Consider the following 25,033-nt stretch of genomic DNA (forward strand, 5'->3'; position numbering starts at 1 on the left):
CACGGTTTACTAACTAACACGAATAAGATATTATCAATTGTTTGACAAATGATATTTTTAGGATTCCGTACCTCAAAAAGAAAAACAGAACTCTTATAGGATCACTTTGTTGTTGTCTGTCTGTCTGTCCGTCCGTCGTGTCTGTCAAGAAAACCTATAGGGTACTTCCCGTTGAGCTAGAAACATAAAATTTGGCAGGTAGGTAGGACTTATAGCACAAGTACAGAAACAAATCTGAAAACCGCGAATTTGTGGTTACATCATTTAAAAAAAATTAAAATGTGTTTCAATTTTCAAAGTAAGATAACTATACGAAGTGGGGTATCATATAAAAGGGTTTTACTTGTAGGTACATTCTAAAACAGATTTTATTTATTTTTATGTAGTTTTTGACTTATCGTGCAAAATGTTGGAAAAAAATACCCGAGTACGGAACCCTCAGGGCGAGTCTGACTCGCACTTGGCCGGTTTTTTTTTATATTTCGAAAATCTTACAATAGAACTTAAAGCTAGCCTTATCTAATTACAGTACAAATCATGCTCGCGTGGAATGGTGCCAAGAATACCGGCTGCATTTCCGCGCTGGACAGCCAGGCTGATCCGTCGCGCAAAAAATGAGCCAGCCTTTCTGTCCCGCGATGTAGTTATTAATCGCGGTGAAATGTCTCGTAATTTTTATTTAGCACTGAGCTTCCATGGCTTCCTTATTTCGTTTGCCGTGGAGATCGAAGTGGAGTTTGGAGTGGAAAAACGAAGTGACCTGTCATTGTAAGAGGTTATGTTGCTTACACCAGAATTAAGCCCATGCCACAGAATAAGTTTGCATGGTTGCATGAGATTCAATAACAATTGCTATTAAATCCCTTACGTTCGGTACATATAAACGCATTTATTTTTTAACCCCCGACCCAAAAAGAGGGGTGTTATAAGTTTGATGTGTGTATCTGTCTGTGGCATCATAGCTCCTAAACGAATGAACCGATTTTAATTTAGTTTTTGTTTGAAAGGTGCCTTGATCGAGAGTATTCTTAGCTTTAATCGTAGAAAATCGGTTTGAAAGTAATCAGCTCTTTTCTAGTTTTCTTATAGAGGTTTTGTGTCGGGGGGTTTTTCAAATTTTGAGTTATCTAATGTGTGTACCGTACCAATGTTTAAGACATTGACTTGATGTAAGGATCTATAAAGTAGGTTTGATAGCGTATAACTTAGACGCCGATAAAAAATATACCACTTACATAATCGTGGTTTCTAAGTGATATAAATAGCTCTATCAAAATACATCAATACAAAGTGGCAGATTATTACCTCAATGAATGGAGTTGTATTGGCACAAATTGAAATATAAATCAGTGTTCGATGAATGGTCTGCTATGCGGTTTCAGTTGATTGCTTCGTCTCAATCCGATTGAATTGAGAATAAAATCAATGTAACTAACTATATAAAGGGAAAATTGCAAAAGTGTGTCGGTCTGTCAAGGCCCATCCGATTAACTGACTTTGATGTAATTTGGTACAGAAACAGCTTGGATCCCGGAGACGGAAATGAGCTACTTTTTATCCCGGAAAATCAAAGCTCCTACGGGGTTTTAAAAAATCGGTAAAATGCGAGTCGGACATGCACATGACGGGTCCTGTACAAGATATAATACTATGCACATTTTGAAATTCACCATCTTGTTTTTATTATTTGTTGTTATAGCGGCAATGGAAATACTCTGTGAAAATTACAACTCTCTACCTATTACAGTTCATGAGATACAGCCCGCTAACAGACAGAAAGACCTTAGACAGATGGGCGGACGGACGGCGGAGGATTAGTACTATGGTCCCCATGGCACCCTTCAGGTACCTACGGAACCCTAAAAATGAATTCAATGCAGGCAGAGTGGCGCGTTTGGTCATATTTCTCTATGCTCAGGTATGCCTACGTTCCCCATCACTAATTCTACACTATTTAGGTCGCCTGTAGCGGCAGTCGGATGACCCAATTATGAATTCATCGGGTCAAACCAAACGAACGGGCTTACAGCGATCATGACCTGTTGGTGTTTTAAAGTTTTAGGGTCCGCACCTCAAAAGGAAAAAAGGAACCCTTATTAGATCACTTCGTTGTCTGTCTGCCTGTCTGTCTATCTGTCTGCCCATCTGTCATGTCTGTCTGTCAAGGAAACCTATAGGGTACTTCTCGTTGACCAAGAATCATAATATTTGGCAGATCTTATAGCACAAATGAAGGAAAAAAATCCGAAAACCGTGAATTGATGGTTGCATCACAAAATAAATATTAAAATGTTCCAAATAAGATAACTATACCAAGTGGGGTATCATAAGAAAGAGCTTTAGTTGTGTATTCTAAAACAGCTTTTATTTATTTTTATACATAATAGTATTTTGATTTATCGTGCAAAAAGTTGGGAAAATACCCGAGTACGGAACCCTCGCACTTGGTCAGTTTTTTGTTATAGCGGCAATGGAAATAGATACACATACTGTGAAAATTTCAACTCTCTACCTATTACGGTTCATGAGATACAGTCCGCTGACAGAGAGACGGACGGATGGACGGACAGCGGAGGCTTAAAAAACATAAACATCCCTACGGTTGAATGGGTCCCACCAGCAGCTGGGTAGGCGCGAAACTGCATCTCCTCAAAATACGAGTCAGATACTCGCGACTTACCCACGTGGACTAAAGTTTTTTTAATTCTTTGATTTCACGGGATAAAAATTATCCCGTATCCACCATTTTCAGGAAGCTTTATCTGTGCCAAACGTCAAGATCATCAGTTAAACCGATGGCCATGAAAAGGTACCAGACAGGCAGATAAACTTACTGTTTTATTAATAGTATGGATTTGTAATATTAGTAGGTATGGATTTGGAATTATTTTTCAATTAAGTTTTCCAATTTGCTTAGTACTAAGAAACCCTTAGATATTACACAGCCTCTTGTTAATACCCGTATAACTGGGAATCGCTGGCTCGAAGGAATTTAATGAGGCAATAATCGTTGTAAGCCTTCGCTTGCTGTGTTCTGACCCTGCGGATTCATAATTGGGTCACCTAAGTACCGCACCTCAAAATTTAGAGATACCATCGAAAATTGGTATTAAAAGATCTTCTAGCCAACTTCAAATCAGAACGGTAGTACACTTTTAATTGGACCCGTGTCTAAGGGTAGGGTTGTAGGGTAGGGTGTTTAATAAAACAGTAACCTTTTTTATCTATACAGGGTGTTTGGTAATTAGTATATAATGACGACACGTACCCATGCTACTTTGATCTGATAAATACAATGCTGAAGTAAAATGACGAAATAAAATTATAAAAATTTCCATACAAAATTTTAATTTTTTTTATGACCCAGTTTTCATGGCCCTTATGTGCCCTAACTCACTGACATCGTTGGCCTCGGCCTATCTAAAGATGGCCAACGATCTCAGTGAGTCCCTAACTCACTGAGATCGTTGGCCATCTTTACGTTCTAACGTTAGGGCCATGAAAACTGGGTCATAAAAAAAATTAAAATTTTGCATGGAAATTTTTATAATTTTATTTCGTCATTTTACTTCAGCATTGTGTTTATCACATTAAAGTAGCATGGGTACGTGTCGTCATTATATACTAATTACCAAACATCCTGTATAGGCTGGCGCTTGACTGCAAATGATGATGTCAATTGCAGCCTAAGGTGGAGTGCGCCTGCCCAGAAGATGCCTGTTCATTTTTCCTTTGAAGGTACCTAATGTAAGGTAATCGCTAAATTCCATCAACAAAAAAAGACGGTAAATATGCAGTACAAGGCGTAAAAACAGCCTTTATTGGCAATAATTAGCCTGATCGATTCTCACGCCGCTCAAACATTTACGGGCCTCTTTATGGTGTGTTTGGTTTACAAATATAGCGGCCAATAAAATGTCGCTGGCACAGTAGATGCGCGATCACTGGATTTTTATTGATACTTGCGGAAATAGACCGACGCGATCGATCGTTCTATCAGAGAACCAGGAAGGAAGAAAAATCGGTCAAGTGCGAGGCGGACTCGCACAAGAAGGGTTCCGTACCATTGTGCAAAAATAATGCTTTTTTTTAATTTTTCATTCATTTTGAATTTTTTATAATTTTTTGCTATAGAAATTCTACATTCTGTGACAATTCATGTCAATTTCAACTCTAACTATTACTGACAGATGGACGGACGGACAGACAGTGGAGTCTTAGAAAACCTTCAATAGAGTAAGAAATGTAAATTAAAAATTTATAAAACCCCCAACAAGTGAAGGTTACAGTAACTTGAAAAGAGCTGATAACTTTCAAACGGCTGAACCGATTTTCTTGGATTATAGAACACTGTCGATCAAGCCAAGCCACCTTTCAAATAAAAAAAAACGAAATTAAAATCGGTTCATTAGTTTAGGAGCTACGATGCCACAGACAGATACACAGACACACACGTCAAACTTATAACACCCTTCTTTTTTCGTCGGGGGTTAACAGGGCTCTCTCCGTCACTCGCTTCATACTATCGTAGTTCCAATTTCATTTGAATATTAAGCAACCAAAGTCCATGAAATTTTGCAGACATATTCTAGAAACTAATATCTGTGTCTGTGGTGTTTTAGATTTTTTCTAAAAATATTTAGTTTTAAAATTACAGGGGCTCAAAGATTTGTATGAAAATTTTTAAGACCGCGTAACTTTGAAACCGAATATTTTAACAGAAATCTGGAAAACCACAGACATAGATATTAGTTTCTAGAATATGTCTGCAAAATTTCGTGGACTTTGGTTGCTTAATATTCAAATGAAATTGGAACTACGTTTGTATGAAACGAGTGACGGAGAGAGCCCTCAAAATAAATGTCAAATGAGCTTGGTGGCTATCATTGAGTGTTAGACACTGAGCGAAACAGTAGGCAGATCGCCAAAGACGCAGGTTGGACGATATAAAAGGTTACACAGGGTTTGTTACCCGGAGTTAGGTTGACACATTGGCCAGCCATTGGCAAACGCATTGGGCCAAAGCTTGTAAAATGTTATTAATAACGTCAAAGAGAAGGAATACTGCAATGCCCGCGGGACTCACGCGGGGCGGGCTTTCACAATAATTAATTGCGCAGTATACAACGAGTACCCTATACCTACCTACGGGCTATAACAGCCCCTGAGGTCACAACTGACTGCCAACATAGATGTAGATTTTACGCCCTCCCTGGCGCATTGGTAAGCGCTGTGGTCTTATTAGTGGGAGGTCCCGGGTTCGATTCCCGACAGGGGTTAGAATTTTATAATTTCTAAAATGGTCTGGTCTGGTCGGTGGTTTCGGCCGTGGCTAGTTACCACCTAGCGGCAAAGCCATGCTGCCAAGTGATTTAGCGTTCCAGTACGTTGCCGTGTAGAAACCAAAGAGCTTGGGTTTAATAAAAACTGCCATATTCCTTCCAGGTTAGCCCGCTTCCATCTTAGACTGCAGGCATTCCGAACCAGTGGTAAATTATTTGACGATTCAAAAGCACTTGTAAAAGTTTATTTGAATAAAAATCTATTCTAAAATCTATTCTATTCTATTCTATTCTATTCAAGGGTTGTCTTGTATTTGAAAAAAAAAAGAGTCAAATTAGCCCTTGACTGTGATCTCACCTGGTAAGTGACGATTCAGTCTAAGATGTACGGGCTAACTTGAAAGGAGTATGGCAGCTTCATTAAACCCAAATCCCTGATCATTTCTACGTGGTATCGTCCTGGAACGCTAAAGCCCTTGTCGACACGGCTTTGCTGGTAGCGTGGTAACTAGACACAGCTGAAGCCAGACAGACAGGCGTTTTTTTTTTAAAAAAAAACCAAAGCGACTCTTTGATTTTCCGGGACAATAGTAGCCAATGCACATTCTCGGGGTGTAAGCTATCTCTGTTTTTAAAACCGAGGAGTTGTAACGTAAATAACAGGAGTTTCGATTTCAGATTTTAAGAAAAAAATTAAAGCTAAATGAACTTTTTCTTCAGAAGTTACATTTTACAAACAGTACAAATGTGTCATTTGCCTTAAATTCTTTCTTATTTTTAAGTGCCGGAAATTTTTTGAGGGTAAATTGTATTTCATCGTTATTCACATGACTACCTAACTGTTTATTGTTTAAATATGATATTGGTTCTAAAATTACAAAGTTTTCTTTACAAAAGATCCACAATTTCTATTAAAAAGTTAAGGTCAATTTTTTTTTTGATTTTTTAATGAAAAACCGTATCCTGAAGTAAAGAATTTCAAGCCCTGTTATTGGCACCGATGGCGAGGTACGGACGAACTTATTAAGTCAATGTTTTTAATTTCGAAAAGTACGTTCCAACCGGTGGAAGTTGAAAATTAATAATTGCCAGTTTTCATACAATCGCTTTCTTTGTATACTTTGAAAAGATTCTCAATATTCTTCGTTGTTTTTAAAATCTTTTCATTAATAGAATCTTTGTTTTGAAGACATGCGGAAATTATTTTGTGAGATTAATGAGGTTATTTATTATGTCAAGTTTTATTAGTAGACTTTTATTATTAGCCACGCTTGGTTTTGCTCTGGTCGAATTTTTGGCATTTTTTTCCTAGTGGGGATTACGTTTATAGTGGGGGAGCCCAAGAGCCTAAATAGGGATTTACTCAAGCGTCGTGGGGACCAATTGGATTGTGAAGTTTAGATGCTAAAAAAAAATGGTTAAGTATATTATGATGTAACCGGTTTTAAAAATGAAAAAAAAACAGTTGCAAAGACATACTCGAGCGATTCAAATATTAGTAGTGTATGTAGAAAAATATTAATCTGCCGGTTTTCATGGTAGGGTTGGCCGTACGAAGAGGCCGAAAATAAGGTGGAAAAATTTATGTAAATATCTATTATATTATTTCCTTTCGGTTTTATATTATGTATTTATTTTGTATACATTGTGCGTGAGAGTGAAAAGTATATAAATACTTAATAATAATATAAGCCTTTATTTACTAAATAAGATGCTATACACTAATATATACTCATTACATACTATATGTACATGTACTTTAAACAAATAAATAATTTTGACTGGTCCTGTTGTTTGTTTTTCTTTTTTCTCTTTTTATTCAGTTTGCCCTCATTCATTTTAGGAGAAATAAAATATCTTTAAATCGAATCGAATAACATTGCAACTGAATCGTTCATTAAAAGTTACTAATGAGCGAAGCAAGACAAAAGGGATCGCTTTCCAAACTTTCACTGGGAGGAGTCCAATGGCCATCGTAAATTGGGGTGATACCTATGTCAAAAGTAAATTATTTCTTAGGAATTATTAAATAGAGGGTCTTCCAAAATTCGTAAAACTCACGTCCGCTGTTAGTTTTAAGTTTGCTGACCATTTTAAATTATCGATTTAACTAAAAAGTACGCCAAATTAGGCCAAATGTATATGAAGTCACATGTTTTGTTTCAATTTGCAAATGCAAAGTCACTGCAATTGCTTGCTCGGTGGCTGGCTTTTCTTGGATGTACAGCAGTGGAAGGGCGGGCGGTATATATCGCATACTGCACGTTGGGTGTGCCATACTATGTTTGTTTTCAGCGGATAATTGCAAATTAAAGCTTTTGATTCCTTGTATTTAAAAAATCGTCAATTGATAATAACCACTACTTAACAAATGTTGTTTAGCACAGTGTTTTAAATCTTTAAGCAATATGCTTAGCTCCAAAGCCGCTCCCTACTTTTAACTTACAGCAACTCCGTCTTGATTACTGAAGTCCCCATTTACATAATCGCCTTCTTTATGAACATCAGGGCTTACCTGTAAGGAGAAAAACAACAGTAAGTTACTAAGTAATAAGTTTTATTCGGAAAGTTCTCAAAGTTGCGAGAAAAAAGGTTGCTCGCAGGAAAAACAGAGGTCAATTTTAGGACTTTTAATTGAGTTACCACTTTTCGTTCGAATAAAGGCGATCGCATCCACACGATTTTGTTTATAATCAAGGTTAGTTTGAGTTCTTATAAACAAAGACCTTAGAGGACCTCATCTGTGGTGGCGTTTGCTGGCGCGCGTGTTGTGCCTTTTTGGAGTGTTTTTTTGTTAGAAGTGGCCGGTTTTTGTGTTCTGCTGGTGTTTATTGGTGGTGGAACTGACTGGGAAGCGCTCTAGAGGGGCGCCGCGTGTATGTCGGCAGGCGCCGGCACAGACTAAGTCCATACTTATACATATAGTTTCCCTAACTTTTAAATGACTACAAACTTGACATTGGGTAATCAGTGTAAAGCCAGACGAGAAAAAAAAGGCCTTAGCTTTCATTACTTGACGATCTCTCTGGCGCAATGGCGAGCGCAGTGGTCTTATAAATGGAAGGTCCCAGGTTCGATTCCAGGTAGGGGCAATTTGGAAATTTTTTAATTCCTCAATTGTCTCTGGTCTAGTCTGCCTGGCTACGGCCGTGGCTAGGCACCACGCTACTAGCAAAGCCGGCCGCCAAACGATTTAGCGTTTCGGTACGATGACAGGTAAGCAGATACTAGAAATCGATATAAGATCACCATCAGATGCGATTGCAGTCAAGGGCCAACTTGGTATGGAGTTAATAAATCTGCCAGTGTGCGTTAAGCCTAAGACTTCATGGTTCCACCATGTTTCTCAGAATATTGTTTGAACCTAAAATTTAGACACCTGCTTTGTTCTTACCTACCTACATGAAATTGTAAGCGCCTGAAGCATTAGAATCTAGAACTTACGAGTACCACACCTAGTTGAAATCTGATAAAGTGGAAACGAACTTAGCTCTAAAATTTACGGTCTCTAACATTTCCTTTGTCCAAAATTTAACTTAGTATTAAATACAATCATAATCAAAGTAGGTAGGATAGGGAACATTTTAACGCTTAAACTACTATTAGATATTCAATGTGTATGTGAACAACTAGTCTTAGTATGAGATTTTACATCTCTATTGATAGAATTCGAATAAGTAACAATTTGACTTTGACGCTAAAGTCAAAGTCAAATTGTTTCATTATTTTCAGATCATTTTTAACCACCGACGCAAACAGCGATATGTTATACGTTTTAATTTTTGTATCTGTGTCTGTCCGTGGCATCATTGCGTTCAAACGGATGGACCGATTTCGATGCGGTTTCTTTTATTCAAAAGTCTGTTTAATCAAGATGGTTTTAGCTATATTTGATGAGCATCCATTCAATGGTTGGAGGATTATATTAGCTGTTTTCTTAACTTATATTATATTTTGTATTTTTTACTGTTTATATGGGTCCCTAACCTGCAATAAAACGATTTTATTTATTTATTTATTTATTTAACTGGTGAAGGGATCTCAGCCATCCCATTGATATTAATATTACTTAATACTTAGGTTGTTTTTTTGGACTCGATACTGACTACAATACAATATTATGATAACCTTGATCTGTCGGAGGTGATTTGAATTTCTATAATGTGATACGTGCAAATTAAATACCTTCAAGTTCATAATGAATAGACATCTTCTAGGCAAACGCGCTTCAACCTCATCATTGGTTTTTATTAGGCATGACTGTCAGTCAAGCGCGAGCCTATCTTGCAATAAAATACAATAATTACACTTATACTCTGACATTACTGAGTTTCGACGCTCGAATTCTATCAACGTTGGTGAGGTAATAATCTCGTACTAACCACACAGTTCGGAACGCTATTCATTCAGGCGCTCATCAAAGTAGTCATTCGATGTCATTCATGTGTTGAAATTGTCCCAGGAATAGAACATAACTGAATGTAGTCCTAGAAATGGAACACCAGGAATTTAGGAGTAATTTTTCCATTATTTAAATATCGTGTAAAAAAAATAAAAAATTTGACAAGTAATAAGTAAAGTTGCGTAGATAGGTGCCGCGAGGTAGTTGCCGTGTCGTTCAACCCGAGTTTTACACGATATACATTGCGGGTTTCAAAAATACTAAATCACTATAAGGCAAAGATAGTAAATTAGGTTTTTAAAAATCCTGTGGGACCTCCGCAAAGGTCACCGCGTACGGTCAAACAGTCAAACTTGTTTACAACAAACACCCTTTTTGCTATCCATACCCTACCCTTACCCTGACCAGAAGGGACTTACTTTTACCCATAGATCGGAAACTTTAAATAACCTTTTGTAATTCATGGGTCCGAAACCTATGCATAGCATTATGTAAAACTAACCCCAACTTTGCTTGAAGTATGTACTTTTGGAAAAGTGCGTCTATTAACCGAATAAAGTCGTACAAACTTTTGCTTTTTACCTAGGGTTTGTTGGACAAATTGATAATGTTTTCTTATGTTTTTACCTCAAAAGGAAAAACGGAACCCTTATAGGATCACTTTGTTGTCTGTCTGTCTGTCTGTCCGTCCATCCGTCCATCGTGTCTGTCAAGAAACCTATAGGTTACTTCCCGTTGATCTAGAATCATGAAATTTGGCAGGTAGGTAGGTCCTATAATACAAGTAAAGGAATAAATCCGAAACTGTGAATTTGTGGCTACATTATTTAAAAAAAATTAAAATTAAAATCAATTTCCAAAGTAAGATAACTATACCAAGTGGGCCATCATAATATGAAAGGGCTTTACCTGTATATTCTAAAAAAACAGATTTTCATTTATTTTTATGCATAATAGTTTTTGATTTATCGTGCAAATGTCGGAACCCGAGTATGGAACCCTCGGTGCGCGAGTCCGACTCGCACTTAGCCGGTTTTTTTAAGGTTCCGTGACTAAAGGATGCCAACGGGACCTATCTGCATGTCCAGCCCGATCCGTCCATTAGTTTGAGCTTGCGTTGATAAATCAGCCCGTCTATCAGTACCTTTTCCTATTATATATTTAGCTAGCAGCTGATGTCCACGACATGTGGTGTGAAGTGATCCTGTAAAGGTTCCCTTGCGGAACAAAAACAATACAATTGCACCACAGGAACGAGTAGTTGTCAAATAAATAACATTTATCGTATTTTACCTCATACAGCAGTCATATCGCTCTCCCCTTTATGACGGATGAACGTATATTTTATGGCCTATTGAAGCGATAACTACGAACTACGAGAGGAAGGTAAATAAACAAGACCATTTAATGTTTTATTCCGTGTACCGGGAAGTTCCCTATGGGTTTTCTTGACAGACACGACAGACGGACAGATAGACAGACAGACAGATAGACAGACAGACAGATAGACAACAAAGTGATCCTGTAAGGGTTCCGATTTTCCATTTTCATTTACGAATGTAAACACTCTTATAAGTACGTTTACATTAATAAATGACGTTATCAAATAATTATGTAAACTATTTACGTGAGGAAATCTTACCGCGGCCTAACGAAATGTACCTACAAATTCTAAAAATAGCCCGATTCAATTTTTCGTGAAAACAATAAAAACACTTGCGTTGCGGTCCGCCATAATACAACCGAATCTCGAATAACCCAAGGATAATGATTGTAATCCACGTTCCGAGTACAATAGTCGATGTGAATTTGGTACGAAAATAAATTCACCCGATTGTAAGCTTTAAAATAATGGAGGGAAAGGCTTATATTATATATCAGATATTGTAAAATTAACTCGCTTTTTGGCGGTAGGCAATAAAGAAACACCCGTGCCTGGCGATTTAATATCAGGAGCGTTTTGGTATAACAGAGGGGCTGACAGTACAGTCGGGATGAAAACCCAAAAAAAAATTACCTAAAAATATTTTTAACTCAAAATAAGAAGAAAGATAAAATTGAAGAAGCGACGGGCCCGCGATAATCGGTAGTTGCAAGAAAAAGAATGAGAACAAGGAGATCTTAAACAAGAAAGAACAAGTGTAAATTAAAAATTTTCAACACCCCCGACAAATCATTTTCAAATAAATAATTATGTATATCTAGGCAACGTCCATCTTGACAGCTTGACATTTGTCAATTGACACTTGAATATTATGAACCTAAGGGTTATCTAACCTTCTTTTCTACGAGAAAACTAGAAAATAGCTGATAACTTTTAAACGGCTGAACCAATTTTTTTGGCTTATAGCTAAGAACACTCTCGATCAAGCCACCTTTCAAACAAAAAAAAGTAAATTAAAATCGGTTCATTCGTTCATTAGGCGCTACGATGCCACAGACAGATACACAGATACACAGATACACAGACACACAGATACACAGATACACACGTCAAACTTATAACACCTCTCTTTTTGGGTCGGGGGTTAAAAAGAAATTACATAATTTTCTTGTAATATGTTTAGGTATATCGAGTTTTAATTTTGAAAAATGTAATTACAATTTTCGTCTGTCTGAAAAATTGCACAAAAGGATGTTACAGTTTTGCCGAATTGAGCACAAAGTCTTCTCTGACATTTGGGTTATCCTCTTGAGATCAATAACACAAAAAAACGAGGTACACAGTGTTATAGAAGATTAGCTACAGTGACGCCCAAGATTTCGTCTCGTGGATTTAGGGTTTTAAAATCGCATGGGAACTCTTTACTGCGATAAAAAGTAGCTTTTGTCCATCTTCGTAATAGATGCACTCTCTGTACCACGTCAAAATTAGTTATGCAGATGGATCGTAAAAATGTAATCGATCGAGAGTCATCGATTTCGAGAAAATTACGAAAAATAAAGAAATAACCTTCCATCTCAAAGAAGCACCTAAGCTTCTTTTGATCACGGAAAATTAATGTGGATTTAAACACTCAGAAGAGTGTATTGTCTAAAAAATCGTACAAAAGTTAATTCCGTAAAGCATGTTTCGCTCGCAAGTACAGACACCTGGTCTGGCAAAGGACAAAGTGGCTCAGGTCAAGGTCACGAAGCGACCCACGGGAGCATTCGTCTCAGCTCCCCCTCATGTACACCCCCGTTCATTGTTCCGCCCCTACACTGTTATTATAACTTGGGTAACAAGTAATATAATTCAATTTAATGGACGTAAAACAGATCGGCAAGCGCTCTGACTTCTGTCCCACTTCTCCTTCATAAGACTTGAAAACGGACGGATAGAAATGCGACTGACTCGGATCATACCACTCATAATAGTCTAAACTCTAATCACACTAATATTATCACACTAATATTATAAAGACGAAAGTTTGTGTGCATGTGTGTATGTTTGTTACTCCTTCACGCATAAACTACTAGACGGATTTGGCTATTTGGAATGGAGATAGATAATATCCTGGATAAGCACATAGGCTACGTTTTATCCCGGAAAATCAAGGAGTTCCCATGGGATTTCGAAAAATTAGGTTTTTCGAAATCCCATGGGAAAAACCTAAATCCACACGGGCGAATTAAAAAAGTCCGACTTCAATAAAAAGTAATTTTTGTTCCTACACGTGTAATGTATGAACGAAGTCGAGCGAGTATAATTTAATGAAACTAGAAATCTAAGCATGAAGCTCGCCTGACTTCATACATACATTACACGTGTAGAGACAAAAATTATTTTTTACTTTTTAGTGTTTGTGGTTATTAAAGTCGGTTTTATTTATTTTAGATTTTTTTATATTTCACAATTTTTAGTGGCCCCACTGTAACAAAAATACTGTAAAAAATAAAATATAAAAATAAAAGATTCCCACGAATTGAGAACCTCCTCCTTTTTGAAAGTCGGTCAAAGAATAGAACAAAATTGAAACTAGTTAGTTATAATAACTCGAACGAAGCCAGATCACCTACAATGAAATTAGAATGATTGCATTAACAAGAGCGCTACGCACTGGAAACCATGAATTATGTGGGTATTAATTGAATATCAGAAAAATTCTAGTTCAAAGATCCGATAGAGATCATTAGCACATTGAAGTCCAATTCAATTAACACAGAACGATAAGCTGCAAGTACAGCTAAATTAAATTCCTTACCCGAGTTCTGAGGAGAATCGCTGATAACGGCACGAACCTTTCATTTTCATTTCTAAACTTTGTGGCTTAAACTTGTCTCATAACTTTATATATGTATCTGTTAACATCAATATTTTTTATTTTATTTATTAAAAAAAAAAAGAATATTAGCCATGTTAAACGACTAATATTCCCCTTTCCTCTCCAACTAAGCGTCAGGCTTGTGCTAGGAGTAGGTAGGTATGACAATAGTGCAACGGGCGGGGTTTGAACTTTGAACCATCGACCTTTCGGTTTTCAGTCCACTCCTTTACCGGTTGAGCTATTGAGGCTTAAATATATATCCAACCCTAATATCCTTATTTTTAACAATACTTCAATTAATATACTTCAGATAAAGTTAGACTGAAGTCTTTAGTAATACATTTCATTTGCCCATGTCATTTACCTGTCATTTGTGTTTTGTGGTGAAATAAAGTAGATATACATACATACATATATACATACACACATACATACATACATTTAAAGAGTGTACTCGCAATATGTTATACAAGAAACAATAGGTATGTTCCTAGGAAAACCATCGTAATTGTTATTAGATACAAGCGGCAAAAGACTATTCTGTAAAACTTCGTGAAAAGAACTGTCCAGCAATAGTCTGTCCGTTTTTTGAAACGAAAAAGAATAAACAATGATAAAATTCCTATCGGTACAACGAGAACCAAAACAAACGGTGGAGCATACAGGTAGATTTATCTTTGGACAGAGCAAATTTTATACTGTCACAGCAACATACAGAACGAATAAAAATGTGAAGCGTCAGTTTTATAACGGACATTTTATATGATAGAAATGCTGCGCCCGGTGTATTTGCATTTGTGGGCCCCGCCTTGCTGAAATTGGATTGTATTAAGAGGGGTCTCTCCGTAACTCGCTTCATACAAACGTAGTTCCAATTTCATTTGAATATTAAGCAATCAAAGTCCATGAAATTTTGCAGACATATTCTAGAAACTAATATCTATGTCTGCGGTTTTCCAGATTTCTGTTAAAATATTCGGTTTCAAAGTTACGCGGTCTTAAAAATTTACATACAATTCCTTGAGCCCCTGTAATTTTAAAACTACATATTTTTAGAAAAATCTAAAACACTACAGACACAGATATTAGTATCTAGAATATGTCGGCTTTCATGGACTTTGGTTGCTTAATATTCAAATGAAATTGGAACTACGATTGTATGAAACGAGTGACGGAGAGAGCCCTGTTAATGTCATGAGTATGTGAAAGTTGTAGACGACCTGCCTGGCGCAGTGGTAAGCACTGTGGTCTTATAAGTAGGAGGTTCCGGGTTCGATTCCTGCCAGGGGCAATTTGGGACTTTATACTTTCTGGGCTTGTCTGGTTCCAAACCAGACTTGGCTTGTTGGCTCCCTACCAGCAAAGCCGTGCCAATAAGCGATTTAGCGTACCTGTACGATGCCAAATAGAAACCGAACAAGGGTATATAATATATTATACTTAGGCTTAATAAACTTAAGGAGCGCCAACCTAATTAAAAGCGGTATTTTTTTTAAACATTCGAATTAATTAGTAGGTAATCTACTCAATGGAACGTTAAGATTTAAGATGTCCCCTACGATGTCCCTGAACATTCTTCAATTCAATAAATAGGAAAAATGGAACCTTTATGTGATTATAAAGAATGTCAGGCAAAGGAATGAATGAAAATAAAAGCACAGGAGACTAATATAGAGGCAGACACGTGCCAATTTACATGTGAATGGAATTAAGAAAGTATGCCCCGTGGAATATGGAAGCACGACTGGAATGTACCTAATCACATTCGCCGGGAACAAAGCCTTAAAGCCAAGGTTACACTGAACGTGAGATGGTAAGGGCTCCTTAGAAGGAGGTTAGGAAGGAAGGAAGGAAGGAGTTAGGAAACCTCCATGCCAGAGAGTTCTCCATAATATTTTCAAAGGTGTGTGAAGTCCGCTATTCTCCAATTGGCCAGTGTGGCGGACTTTAACATCAACCTTTCTTATTCTGAGAAGAGATCCGTTCTCAGTAGTAGGCCGGTGATCATGAAAGTTCGAGAACCTTAGAGTCAACCTTAGGAACCTCGTCTTTATTCAATGACTAGGTGATGTCCGCGACTTCGTTCGTTGTAGGTTTTAAAAATCCTAATGTGCTAATCCAAGGTATAATCTTCCATTCCTTTCAGCCAAATCCGTCCAGTAGTTTTTGCGTAAAGGAGTAACAAACATACACACATACATACACAGAAACTTTCGCCTTTATAATATTAGTGTGAAGTATAATAAAAAGAATCGATTAGTAGCGCAGTAGCAGCGTATAAGGTACGTAAGATTAAATATATGTATGTAACCACCCTTCACCGAACATTTTCTTTCTTAGGAAAAGGCCTTGGGCGTTGATTTGGCTATTTCTAAAGCGCTGAGGCTTGAGTACATAGCGGCTTCAATAGAAATGAATACGGAGCTGGCTAATAGCAGACGCGTGCCAATTTGAATGTGAATAGGGAGGAATATGCTCGCTGAATACGACAAGAACCTATAGTGTAGGCGCGCTCATTGAATGATCACGTTGGCAATAATAATATGACAATGAAAACTCGCCAAGCGTGAGTTCAACTCGCCCGACAAGGGTTCCACAGCTTGTAAATCAAAGTCAAAATCATTTATTCAAAGTAGGTACAATTGTACTCCTTTTGATGGTCGAAATTGTTAAACTTGTACGATACAGTGGTGATAATTAATTAGGTACATTACTTAAAACTAAAGCTACGAGGGTTCCAAACGCGCCCAAGTCTGAGAAGAGGCTGACGCCGTTTCTATGTCTGTCAACTGGCGAATCTTTTTAACCGCATATGCAGCAGAATTAAGTCTGTTCGATAAATTATTTATATGAGGGCCCCATTGGAGTTTAGCATCTAACGTTATTCCGAGAAAAACAGCGGTGTCCACTCTATTCTTTTTTAGTGTCAATCTATTCTTTTTTATTTTTAATATCCAGATACAAGTTAGCCTTTGACTATAATCTCACCTGGTGGCAAGTGATGATACAGACTAAAAGGAAGCGGGGTAACCTGGAAGGGGTATGGCAGATTTTGAACACATAAATACTATATCCCTTTGGTTTCTATTACTGGAACGCTAAATCGCTTGGCGGAACGGCTTAGACCAGCCCAATGATTTACAAATTATAAAATTCCAAACCCTACCGAGAATCGAACCCGGGTCCTCCCTCTGCGCCAGGGAGGTCGTCACAATATTATGTGATTAGTTGGTGACTCAAAATAGTTTAGACACGGTAATGGTATGTATACAGTATTCCAACTTCATACAAACGGGCGAAATGCAAGCTATACCTACGCACCTCGATGTCGGCAGGCGCTCGACACGCAGACAGTCGCGACTGTGCCGCAGTGACGAACGGGCGGTGTTTTGTTTTTCTAACAATAACCACGCGATTTTTTCGTTGTATGTGAAACCCGATCAAAGAAGCCACAATTTCAGCTCAGAATGTCGGTATTTAAGGTACCGGGACTACAATAAGATTAATTCGCAAACTTTTTTGATTGTACCCAGCGATGATTTTATGAAATATATGCAAAAAATGGAGAAAATATTCCGAACTTCATTTAAAACCAAATATATAAATTGTAAAGTAACTGCAGGTATCTATAACCAAGGAAAAGATATTCCATTTTCTCCATCTTGTCCATGTCACCCAAAACAATTTTTGATTAAAAGCTTTATACTAGAACTAGAACTTTTTAAACTTAATTAACTTTAACTTTTTAACTTTAATTTTTTAAACTTTAAAATTTAATAATTCGTAACGTTCGTTTAATTTCCTACATCTCAGTCGAGGCGCAAATATTTTTCGGTCTCGAATGTATAAGACCGATTTGTTATTCAATCATAAACATGATTTTTTAATTAAATCTACCAATCAAAAAACAACACGCATTTTTATTGGACATTTCCTATGCAATTCACAAAGTATTTTATTTGTTTATATAAAAAAGTATATTTACAATCACAAAACTAGATGGAAACACAAAGTAGGCAAAAATTAAAATGCTGGCGGCAGGCAGCCCTATCGCATGTTTACGTACCGCGCAGCTGTAGGTATTTATTTCAAAGAAACGGCCGAGTTAGAATACTGTATAGATAATATTACCGTGGTTTAGACCCACTGAGATTTTCTTCTCTGTCATGGGATTACGTAACAAAGAAAGCGCTATACTAAATTCTTTGCGTGGATGGAGTAGGGTACGGTCTATAGTACCGCATCCTGCTTTCGTCGACGGTGGGACAAGTGCCTTATCCAGTTTTTTTACGAGCGATAAAGCTGAGGTTTATTACGTTCAAAACTTGTTAAATATAAAGTTTATAAAGGCGCAACTTGAGCAAAGTATGTGTACAAGTTTCAAGTTTTATACGATACTGGTTTACGTACCAAAGTTTATGGATTTTGTTCCACGAACTTTTGGCATGAAGGCCGTAAAGTATGGGTAGATTAGTTTGCGCTATTCATTTTATATGCATGGAAGCAACTCTTGGCCCTTATGTTAGGAAGTTACTAGTTTATTACCGCGACGTCACCCGCGTGGGTTTTGATTTTGAAAAATCCCGTTGGAATTTCTCAAATAGGTGCCTACCTAAGATACGATTTTGAGACCGTACCGTTTCTCTCTCCAACGCAAACCACGTTGGAGAAAAAACCTGCGTAAATGCGAAATCGTAAGTTTCTAGACCAAGCGGTTTGAAGTGTAAGTGATGTCAGTCAGTCAGTTTCACCTTTTATAAGTATAGATATAAAAGAAATGAGAAGAAGTTCTTCTCGAGCTTATGGTACATTTCGGTACGAAGGCAGCACAAGCCAAAGTTATATTATCGCTCTCTATCTTACTCTCAGACTCGCGTACTGAGGGTTCCGTACTCGGGTATTTTTTCCAACATTTTGCATGATAAATCAAAAAATACATAAAAATAAATAAAAATCGGTTTTAGAATGTACAGGTAATACCCTTTCATATAATACCCCACTAGGTATAGTTATCTTACTTTGAAAATTGAAACACATTTTAATTTTTTTTAATGATGTAACCACAAATTCACGGTTTTCAGATTTATTCCTGTACTTGTGCTATAAGACCTACCTATCTGCCTTTCGTGATTCTAGGTCAACGGGAAGTACCCAGGTTTCTTGACAGACTCGACGGACGGACGGACGGACGGACGGACAGACAGAGAGACGGACAACAAAGTGATCCTATAAGGGTCCCGTTTTTCCTTTTGAGGTACGGAACCCTAAAAATTGAGCGAAGCCGGGGCGCATCAGCAAGTCTAGTTGCTCTTTCACTCCATTCACCTCTTTATTTGCTCGGAAAATCTAATTTAATTTGATGTGGAATGCGACGGGAGTCGCGTCGTTGGCCCCATACGTTATCCCGTAGACATATTTATTTGTTCAAATTTTTATTTTAGTTACCCGTTGTGGCGTAGATTTACCGCTACCTGATAGCCGATGTAATAATGGTGATTTGTTGAACTTTTCTTTTGTTATTTTTACAACTCTACTATAGTAATAAACAAAGTTTTTGAAAAGTCCCTGAAGGTCCCTGAAATTTTCGCACTAACACAAGTGCAGTGTTTCACTTTCCGGGAAAAACTACCCGTAATTATACATATATAATCAATAAAAAACACTAAAAAGTAGAAAATAATTTTTGTTTAGCTACACATGTAATGTACCTAGGTATGAAGTTGAGCGAGCATATTAAAACAAAATTAGAAATCCAAGAGTGAAGCTCGCCCGACTTCATACCTAGGTACATTACATGTGTAGCTAAACAAAAATTATTTTCTACTTTTTAGTGTTTTTGGTTTTTGAAGTCGGTTTTATTTTTCTTTTGAAAATTTTTTATTTCACAATTTTTAGTGGCCCCACTGTACTAAAATATGCTATGCCCAGTTAAAACCCTACTGTTTACTAAGCTATTACACTGATCGCGAGCAATTTGCTCTTATCCATTGAGGAGTTCTGTTCTCCATCTCCGAAGATATTCATCAGATCTTCACCAAATTTATATGGGACCACCTGGACAGTATACCCTTTCAAACAAAAAAAAAATTCCAAATCGGTCCAGGGGTCTTTGAGTAATCGGGGAACATACATAAAAAAAAAAAAAAAATAAAGATCCCGACGAATTGAGAACCTCCTCCTTTTTTGGAAGTCGGTTAATAAAATATACAATTTATACAAATACTAGAGTGGATATCGGTTTTTATAATCCCATAGGAACTCTTTGATTTTCCGGGATAACAAGTAGCCTATGTGCTTCCCCGGGATGTATCCCAAGTCTGTACCAAAATTCATTAAAATCGGTTCAGCGGTTGGGCCGTGAAAACGTAGCAGACAGACAGACACACAGATAGACAGACCGTAAATAAATTAATTTAGAAAACGAACTACCTATGTAAATTGAAGAATCAATTTCCGTGATAATCACCTGTGAAGAAAAAATATGTTTTCACCAAATGGAAACGATTCAAAAGTAACGATGTTGTCCATCTTCACTGAATACGCGAAACGTTGAGAAGATAAACATAAATGACTATGTACCACATGAGTAAAGATTCCTTACTACGTGACCAAGCAATCCAGGACACTGTACTTAAGTTCTTAGAAATTCTCAGTAAGAAACATAACCATTACATTGAACTCGCACGAACAGCCCTCGCAAATTCATCAAAAATAAAAGTAAAGTAAAAGTAAAGTGAAAATAAAGTAAAAGTAATTTCAGCGCGTCAAGTGAGGATCTGTGAGATTTATCTTAGTGTTTCCTTCGTATTGCCTGCCTGTATTCATATGTTTAAGGAGGTAATATATTAGATTACTTACAAAGAAGTCTGTGTCTACTTTAGACGACTGTAATGGCAAGTAAGGTACACCTTTTAGGGTTCCGTACGTCCGAATGAAGAAACGGAACCCTTATAGGATCACTCGTGTGTCCTCTCACTGTCAGTCTGTCACAGCCGCTTTGCTCACAATCTACTTGACCGATAAATTAGGTTGGTAATACGGTATATCAACTTCTGTGATCCAAACGTTACACATGTAACGTTAAAAAAAAAGATTGCGACGAATTAAGAGCCTCCTCCTCTTTTCGAAGTCGGTTAATAAACGAATTTTGAATATCCCACTCGATACTGTTTTGAACAACTTGTTTTTTGCGTTAAAACATTTCAAACACACAGAAAGAAATATTTAAAACATGTTTAAAATGAAATAAAAATTTTCAAACATGTTTCTAATTGTTAAAAGTTGAAAAAGATTTAAAAAAAATTGTTTAAAACAGTTAAACAATTTTTTTTTTAATCTTTTTCTAACTCTGCTAGTCGTAAGTCTAAACTTCTTGAGAGTAGAACGCGTGAGCACACGGTCCACGCATTGTACATTCCTTTCGCTTAAGTTTTTTTTGGATGTACCTATAGTTCGCGACGAGTTGACATGGCAATCGGGGTATGAGGTGAGTCATGGAGAGAAGGACATCCCGCACACCCGCGCTATCCCGATTGTCATGTCGACCTGTCGCGAACCATAATACGTGACACGATATCTTAAAGCTTTATGGTATCAATGCTTTTACTTTGAGTCGAGTTAATGTTGAGTCGTTTAGGTGTGCGATGGCCTTAACACAAATACGTATGCCAAATGGCACCGAGAGGTGATTATTCAATTCGGACGAGCGACGGTCGCACAACAATTAAAACTCAACTAGTTTTTTCACTGAACAAACAATTGAGTTATTTGTGTGTATTCTGAACTTGGCGGAGCGTGTTACAATAAAGAGCTATGAAAATAAACTACCACGGAATAACTACAATGTTAACGTGGATAAATTAGTTTCTAATGATTTTAGGCTTATTTCGTGGTTTAACGGCATAATCTAAATACATAAAAGATGACAAGTGTAAATTAAAATTTATAACACCCCCGACAAGTGAAAGTTACAGTAACTAGAAAAGAGCTGATAACTTTCAAACGGCTGAACCGATTTTCTTGGACTATAGCTAAGAACACTATCGATCATGCCACCTTTCAAACAAAAAAGAACTAAATTAAAATAGGTTCATTAGTTTAGGAGCTACGATGCCACAGACACAGATACACACGTCAAACTTATAACACCCCTCTTTTTGGGTCGGGGGTTAAAAAACGCAATTGACTGACTGACTGATCTATCAACGCACAGCTCAAACTACTGGACCGATCGGATTGAAAGTCATGGCGATAGCTATTATAAAGTAGCGCATTCAGAAAGCTCCTCAAGATATGCGAGACCTATGCTGCGTCACATGGACTCGTATACAATGTGAAGAAGAGTGAGCTCCTGATATTTAAGAGCAAGGGAAGCACTGTAGTCGATGTCCCACCCGTAACCCTTAACGGAGTTGCACTTAAGAGAGTGACTGAGTTTAAATATTTGGGGCACATTGTGACAGACGATATGTCTGATGTTAGAGACATTGAGAGAGAGCGTAGGGCGTTGGCGGTCCGATGCAATACTCTAGCCCGCAGGTTTGCACGGTGTAATAGGGAGGTAAAGCTTACTTTATTTAAAGCGTACTGCCAAACATTTTACACGTGCAGCCTGTGGGTGACGTATACCCATAGGGCCTACAGCGACCTACGTGTGCAGTACAACAATGGGTTCAGGGTACTGATGGGGCTGCCGCGCTGGTGCAGTGCATCACAGATGTTCGCAGAGGCTCATACAGACGACTTTTACGCAATCATGAGAAAAAGAGCTGCATCTGTGATGAGCAGAGTGCGCGGGAGCTCCAACAGTATTTTGAACACATTGGCTGCAAAGTGGGAAAACCCCTTTATGAAGCACTGGGTGTACATACATATGAACACCCAGTGGTCCCGAAGCTATATGAATGGAGCCTAATTTGACAGTTAATAATAATGTAATTTAGTTTAGTTGAATTTAATTTGATTTAATTTATTTTAATTTAATTTAATTTAATCTAATTTAATTTAATTTGATTTGGTTTGATTTAATTTAATTTGATTTAATTTGACTTGATTTGATTTAATTTAATTTAATTTAATCACTAACATAGTTCATAAGACCCTGTTACTAACACTATATGGATGAAATAGTCCGAAATAAATGTTTATAATAATAAAGTGTACGATACCTACGGAATTAATACTTTGACATTGATGAAATATATTAATTTTAGTTATTAAGTAAGACTTCGGCTTCAGCTCTGCCCGTGTGCCTTGCGCCTTAGGTTCACATTCCAAATGATCGTTAAGACGCTTGTCTTTAGAAATAATAGAATAAAAACTCGTAGCTTAATATAGGCTCAGGGTAAGGCAAGAAATACATTATTATTCTGTGAGACCCTCGCGCGCTGAATAACTTAGCAGCAGAATTAATCGCGCCAGCGGGCACAGTCGCGACGGTGGCTTATTTTCAATATCAACAGGTTTTGGGGTGAAATTGGGGAGATACATTTATTTTCTCAGCTTCCGTTACATAAAACCAACGATTACAGACTGGTAACGGATCGCCATCATGGTATCTCTACGTCACCCCAAGTCTAACAGCTCGTTCACATAGGCTGCGTAAGCGTTACGTAAGCGTAGACGTAGCGTACCATTGCGTTGTAATGTATGGAACTGTATGAGACACGGCATACCGCTTACGTGGCGTGAACATTCGCGTTGACGTAATGCGTGCAGTTATATCTACGGATTCACGCGCGTCACTACGCACGTGTCACGTGTGCTTGGTGTGAATCGGCCTTTATAGTTAGATCAAAACCGTGTGCTTCCTCACTCTAGTTCACTATGACAGCGTTCACAACTGCGCCAGGAAAATTGTCAACATATCTGTCGCGTGTATTTGTACCAGGCTTTGGTGCCAGGCTTCAAAGTAAATTTGCTTTCAGTTAACGTTAGCTTCTGGAAGTTGAGGCGCTAAAGTTTCAGTTAATAAATAATGCGCGAGAGCTCTCTGCAATGTTAATTAAACCTCAAAGTCAATTTACAACGCGGATTATTAATGTACGAACTATGAGCCTGCGGAGTTGTGGGACTGTTCTGTTTGATGTATCAAATGCTTCGGGCTATGCTTTAGCCTAAAACAGGGTATCAAGGATGGTAATAATGTTCCTCCGGCCGACTTTCGACCACGGCAATCTTAACAGATTTGCCAAATACGCACTGTGTGTGAAAACACGTGTGTCGAAACTCTGTTCCCTCACTCTCAGACCCGATATTTTAGATATTTTAAATGTCCGATATCAAATTTGGTGGCTCAGCTTATTTCGAGACATTGTCTATTTAGGATCCTGTACCACAAAAGAAAAAAACAGGCTAAGAGCGATTCAGACTCGCGCACCGAGGGTTCCGTACTCGGGTATGATTTCCGACATTTTGCACGATTTTGTAGATTCATAGAAAATTTCATAGAAACTGTGTTTCAATTTTCAAAGTAAGATAACTATACCAAGTGGGGTATTATAATATGAAAGGACTTTACTTGTACATTCTAAAACAGTTTCTTTTTCTAAGCATAATAGTTTTTGATGTATCATGCAAAATGTCGAAAAAAATACCCGAGTATGTACGGACTTGCACTTGGCCGGTTTTTTTTATACAGAAGTAGGTAGTAATATGGGTGAGTAACGAAATATAGCCTGCCACAAAAATAAATAACTTGGAAATTGGCTTTCAAATTACAACTATAAAAATAAAAATTGTAACGAACCGTCGTATTCTCTTTCGCGTAATGAAATATTCGTAAAAGGAATATGAAAACAACTTTATCTCTGCGAGAGACAATTTCAATTTACGAACTTAAAGCTGGGTTCTGACTTCGGAGTAGATAGTGGAATATAACTACCTAGATTCAGAAAAATGGAACAAAGGAAAACATCATTTGAATACTACGATCTATTTCAATTTCATTACAGAAAAAAAATTGATAATCTGGTGGGACTGCCGAGAGGAGTAAAAATTTAAAACAATGAAATAGGTGATGGACTAAGAGGCAGTGCGTGCCAGACCTTCGTTATTTTATAAAAGCGTATTGTCCCCCAACACAGGGAGGAACGATGAAC

General features: G+C 37.5%; 1 protein-coding gene and 1 long non-coding RNA gene across 2 annotated transcripts in view; both read right to left on the reverse strand.

The window, feature by feature from the left end:
- LOC123872789 (protein kinase C, brain isozyme) overlaps positions 1-25,033 on the reverse strand; it is a 193,850-nt gene that overhangs the window by 87,177 nt on the left and 81,640 nt on the right. The gene's annotated exons all lie outside the window — the stretch shown is intronic.
- LOC123872811 lies at positions 1,220-16,838 on the reverse strand. Its single transcript, XR_006797548.1, has 3 exons — positions 16,704-16,838; positions 12,975-12,979; positions 1,220-1,230 (listed from the first exon to the last, which is right to left on the reverse strand). It is a non-coding gene; the product is annotated as an uncharacterized LOC123872811 (long non-coding RNA).

Source organism: Maniola jurtina, chromosome 15 (genome assembly GCF_905333055.1).
Source record: "Maniola jurtina chromosome 15, ilManJurt1.1, whole genome shotgun sequence".
Classification (NCBI taxonomy): domain Eukaryota; kingdom Metazoa; phylum Arthropoda; class Insecta; order Lepidoptera; family Nymphalidae; genus Maniola; species Maniola jurtina.